A 6,006-nucleotide genomic window follows, 5' to 3' on the forward strand; every position below is an offset into this window, starting at 1 on the left:
ACTCCCTCCTTTCCTCCTGTACAAATAGGAGACTAAATTGTGGTACCCACCTTTAAAGAATTTAAAGTTCAATAAAGGAGACAGGTATATGAAATGCTGTGATACGGATTGCTATAGAGACAGAATAGGGGCATTGATTTATTTTATTTATTTGTTTTTTTAGAATTAGGTTTTGCTTCATCTTGAGAGAATGGGGACATTTAAATTGGACAAGAACAGCCTTTACAAAGAAGTAGGCAGAAGAGAGATGTTTTATCTGCAAGGAATTGTATAATCTAATGAAACAGGTACACCCATTAAAATCAGAGTTCCCATTATCTGGATTATTATTTAGTAGTACCCTGAAAATTTCTTCTAGGGCAATGCTTCATAGAACAAAGTCTTTTATAAATGAGTTGACCAAAATTTTAATTGCAGGTAACAATTATGTACCTAAAAATCCTAGGAGAGAAAACTCTATTAAATGGAGGTACTTAACCTTTGCATGGCAAATACTACTCCTGTTAAAATTTCTCTTTGAGGGGGTATAATAAGTTGTATAGTTCATCTAGAAAAATAAGGTGAAAATCTCAAGTTTTGGAAAGGCTAATGCTAAACCTGACCCTAGACCTAGACCTATCCCAGCCCTAAATATTTCTAACCGTAGCCCTAGCCCTATCCTGAACTGTCACTTTATCCCTAGCCCTACATCTAGCCCTAATCCTAACCCTATGTCAAAAAAAGAAAAGCTTTCTGAAAAGGTAGTATAAAACAAAGCACACAGCTAGACAGATGAACAGAACAGACTAATCCAAGAACAGTCTTTAGTACGTATGTACGAGGACTTAAAACAAAAATTACATAAGTCAGTGGGGAGAGAATTATTCAATAACCAGTAGAGCATGCATTTTTCTATACTCTGCTGGTGAAAGTGAAAATCATTATGCCCCTTTATGAGGAGCAGTTGGGCTTTGTCTATCAAACTTTCAAATACTAGGATTCTCCAGGGAAACAGCACCTCCAGACACAAAATACTTAAATTGGGTACCTCACGACCAGTCAAGTTGACACAAAATTAACCATTATAGCCAGCAATTCCACTTGTAGATATTTATCCTACTAATGCACATGGACATGTGCAAAATTATATATTTTCAGGTCTATTCATTTCAATTTGGTTAACACCCCCCCAAAATGGAAACCTAGATACCTATCATAGATAGGGTGACCATGTGTTCTGGTTTTCTTTTAACAGTACCAGTTTATACATTTCTCCTCACAGTATAATTATGAGAGCTTTCAACTCTCAAGTGTCCCATTTTACGTAAGAAACGATATGGTCACCCTCATCATAGAGGGTTGGTTAAATAATGGCTACATTTGTCCAATGGAAAAAAAGAATAAAGAAGACCGAACAGCAAGAAGGGTCCTGCTTCCTTTTTTGGCCTCCCCACCCTGCTTCTAAGAACACCGTGGCCTGTTTTATCTTCCCTGCTTCCCAGGCATTGTAAACCTTCAGTGTTCTGTCCACCAGCTGAGAGGGATTCATTCCTAATGCCCCATCTAAATGCTGGAGTTTCTTTCTGATATCCAGGGTACTTTGCCCAGTAACGGTCATGTTTACCATCTGCACATTCTCTGCTGCCTGTGGGTCAGCATCAGTGTGCTTCCTACAGGCCTGATAGATCCTCTCTGAAAATTTAGAAGGGTCCTCTTCGGGCTTTTGCTGAAGGGCTTGTATTATATTTAGACTCTTTTGCTAGGGCACCTCTTTAAGCCCTTCCAATATGCACTTTCTGTAATGTTCCAGGAAGGCTAGGCCCCCACCATTTGGGTACCAGTCAGGATGTGCAGGGAATTGCTGCAGCTGGGTTGGGGGTCCCATTAGGATTCTCTTGGTGGAGACCTCTTCATTAGCTCTATTTATAACCAGCCATCTCTAATCCACAGTCAAGATATTGAGGAGAGTTGATAATATCTGCCCAGTTTGGATGATGAATGGCAAAAATGGAGGCGATAAAATCTGCCATTCTCTGAGGATCATCCCTATATGAAGGGTTGGAATTTTTCCAATTCAGTAAGCCTGAAGTGGAGAATGGAGTATGGGCCCAATAGTAGCCAGCAGGCTGGCCTTCCCGATTTACTCCACCAGTAGGATATTGCCTCAAAGGAAACTGGTTTGCTCTAGATAGGGATGCTCCCTTGCCAAATTGGGTGCCCTGATGGGTCTTTGACTGGGAGACCCACCCCTCACCATACAAGGGTGGAGCTGTTTGCTTTGTGGTCTCTACTTCAGGGGCAGCTCGAGAAGGGAGTGGTGGCATAAAAGCTTCTCCTGCCACGAACTTGGCGTTCCCTGGGTTCAGAACATTGACGAGGTTTACCTCCTCAGTCTCCTTTTCTTCCTGAGTCTTACTATGGGGAAGAGGTTTGGGGGCCTCTTCCCTTCTCTGTACCGTCAAGCAATTCTATGTCCCTGTCAAAATCCTATTATTCAATGACATGAATGCATTGACAAAAGGAATTTCATTCTATCTGTCTAACTGTTGGCAATGCTGTTTCAATTTCATGGCAGTACAATAACTTAGGGAGCCATGCAGGGGCCACCTTTCCTCGCAAGCCAAAACTTATGTAGGCCGCACAGTGTTACAATAACAAATCAATGCCTTAGTGTGGACGCTGGGTAATGGCAGTTCATGCTCCAGTTTGCCAAAATCCTGCCCTGTGGGCTTCCTCCAGGAGCCAGCCCAGACCTACCCTTATTGGCCCAGACACATGGGCCAAAAGCTATAACCAGAAAAATCCAAGAAACTTGAGAACAAATAAACAAAACAGGTATCTTCTACTCCATTATTCCAAAGAGTACTCACAAGCAAATCTGCCAACCAATCTCACAAACCCTGGTTCCCACAAAGTGGCTTCCCCAAAGCAGCCCTCACCTGGACCTCGTTTCACACGGCCTTTTCCTAGACCCATCTCCTTTTCACCAGCCAGGCCTGTTCAGGTGGCTGGTGTCTTGAGCAGATGTGCAGAAAACTTTCTGGAGACTGGGAAACCCCACAGTCCCACTCTTGGGGTCCACTAGCCACAGGCTGCCTGCTTCCCAACAGAGTTGCCATTGCTGTTACTGAACAGCAAGTGGGGCCCTGCTGCCCACCACCACCCTCTAGGCAAATTCCAGAGGCAAAGTTTTGATGACAAAGGAAAGGAGTCTTTATTCAAAAGCTACACAGTTTTGGAATAACAGCTTTCCACATGCATTAGGCACTTAAGCCTATTGATTAATGCTAAAACTCCTGAGTTCCCCTATTATTCTCGTCAGTTTTTAATTATCTTATTTCTATGGGGTTAGTTTACACACTAAAACAACATAAGATACAAAAGCTACACAATTCTGGAAGAATGGCAGGCTTCTGCCTCAGGGCCATTCTCCTCTTGAACACCAGAAAAGAATAACCCTGCCACCCCCTGCCAGGGCAGCCTAGCCCTAGGCTGCGCCCGGAGTTCTTTCCCATCTACAATACCGTCCTTTGTGAAATGCAGGCAGCTGCAACACAATCATCCAGGCATCCTCCAGGAAGAAGAGCTTCTTCCCTCTTTTTATTTTAAATCTTCTGGCCCATAATTCCTCGCACTCTGGAGGCATTCAACTTTTTAGCTAATCTCTATCTAGGCTGTTTACTATTGCCTCCAGCAACCTCCTCCTACCGCCCCTCCCTCCTCTACAGTGATCTGATCTGACCTCTCTGTGTCAGAACTGAGGTGGAATGATCTGACACAATGTCGACTGAAAAAAAGCATGGTGTGAAACTGCGTGTGGCATGGTACAGGAAGGGAAGATACATGTGTGTCTGTTTATATTTGCTTGTATGTGATAGAGCATCTCCGCAGATACACAACCTGGTCACAGTGGTAATCCCCAAGGAGTGGACTAGGTACCTGGGTGCAGATATCCCAGAAATGAGCCTTTCACTGTAAGCTTTATTGAATTGAAAATTTTTAACTATTCAAAAATAATAAAATATTTTACCAAACAACAAACCTGAAAATAAACTGGTGATAAGGGGCAGAATTCTGTGTCAGTCAGGGTTTGTCAAAGAAACAACCAGTGGGATATTATGTGTGAGACTTATTTCCAGGACCTGGTTTATGTGACTGTGGGAACTGGCAAGTCCAAAATCTGTAAGGCAGGCTAGAAGCCTGGAAAATTTCAGGCAGGAACTCAGACTGCAGTCTCGTCAGAAATCCTTCCCCTTGGAAACCTCAGTTTTGCCCCAAGCAAAACTGACCTTTCAGCTGATTGGATGAGGCAGTCCACATTACGGAAGATAATCTCTTTTATTTAAATTCAGTGGACTGTAGATATTAAGCACATCTACAAAATACCTTCACAGCAACATCTGCATTCCTGTTCTACTGAGCAAATGGGTAGCCTAGCCAAGTGACCCACAGCATTCACTGTTTATCCTCAGCAGCTTGACAGCTGTAAACTGTGTTTAATTCCAAATAATGAAAATAACTAAGTCATACACCTGTCTAACATGATACAACTATCCAGTGTATAACTGAAAGCATATTATTTCTTTCCCTGGAAGAGGGTGTAGTCCTTGAGTAATGATATACTTTAGCGTAAATACTATGATGGAAGGTTAACTGGTTGTGATGTATCTTATGTAGGAAGGTAAGAGGAAAGAAAACAGACATTGCTTAATATATGTATGTGTGTTATATACATTATAAATATATATTATAAAATATATATTTGATACATGTACATACAAACATGAAATGAGGAAAAATAATCATCACAGTCCTTGTTTCCCGTCTGGATGTGTGGTTGTATGTGTGGTTGTATGTGTGGACCAGCTGGTTTTTATAAGCACCTTCCATTACTAATTCCATATTCCCTCTGCCCTCAGCAGCTGGTCATGTCTGTTTGCCTGGTAGGGTAATGCAAACCTCCATTTCTGAAGAATTTGAGCCATTAGGTGTCCTCCCTGAATTGAATTTTGTAGCTTTCCATGGACTTTAGTTACAGGGCTTGGGGGTACGAAGATTCCCTAGGAGATCTGTGCTTTAGACATGCCCTTCCTTACCTCCAATGTGCAGTAACAGACCAATTTCCCCTTGGCATTCAGGATAAATCACCCCAGCCAGGACCTGGTTTTGCTTGTTGATTCAGAGGCATGAGGAGCCCAAAGTAACCAAGTAGTAGTCTTAATGTCCAGATTAATGGAATTGCTGTGTCCCCTCAGGGAGGAATTCCTCCTTTTGTAACAAAACCTCTACACCAGCACAGCCTAAGAATGTGGGGACAGCAGCCAAAAGGTCACTAGGGTTAATAGGGGTGGTGCCATGTACATTTTCATCCCTTGATTCTTGGACCTATGGGAGGAAGAGCACCATGTGTCAAATGTTGATGTAGAGCATACATAGCTTCTGGGGAACATTGCCACACCCTGCAAGCTGCTGCCTGCCATACAGGTAGTGTAGTGATACCTGAGTCCTCAAAAGGCCATTCCCCCGTTCTTTCAGGCCCGCAGCTTCAGGGGGATGGGGAATGTGATAGGTCTAATGAATTCCATAAGCAAATAAGAAATATATTATCTCCAAAATCCAAAGAGACCCATGAGGTATTGTGCCTCTTTTTGGGTTTGTGGGAGAAGTCAGATGCATCAAGTTAACCTTTACCTTACAAAAGATACCTAGACCTGTCCCACACCACCAGACCCCTAGAGTTTCAGTGAGGTAGAAGGCCTAAATTTTTTGCTAGAGTTATTTCCCACTCTCAGGCACACAGATGTCTTAAAAATAAATCTAGAGTAGTTGCTACTTCTTGCCCACTATGTCCAATTAGTATATCATCAGGGTGGTGGACCAGTGTGAGAATGTCTCATGTAGGGAAAGGTGGTCAAGGTCTCTGTGGACTAAATTGCATCACAGGGCTGGAGAACTGATATACCTCTGAGGGAGGAGAGTGTAAGGTATATTGCTGGCCATGCCAGATAACCTGTTTCTGGTGCTCTT

This window comes from Phyllostomus discolor, chromosome 1, assembly GCF_004126475.2.
Source record: "Phyllostomus discolor isolate MPI-MPIP mPhyDis1 chromosome 1, mPhyDis1.pri.v3, whole genome shotgun sequence".
NCBI classification, from domain to species: domain Eukaryota; kingdom Metazoa; phylum Chordata; class Mammalia; order Chiroptera; family Phyllostomidae; genus Phyllostomus; species Phyllostomus discolor.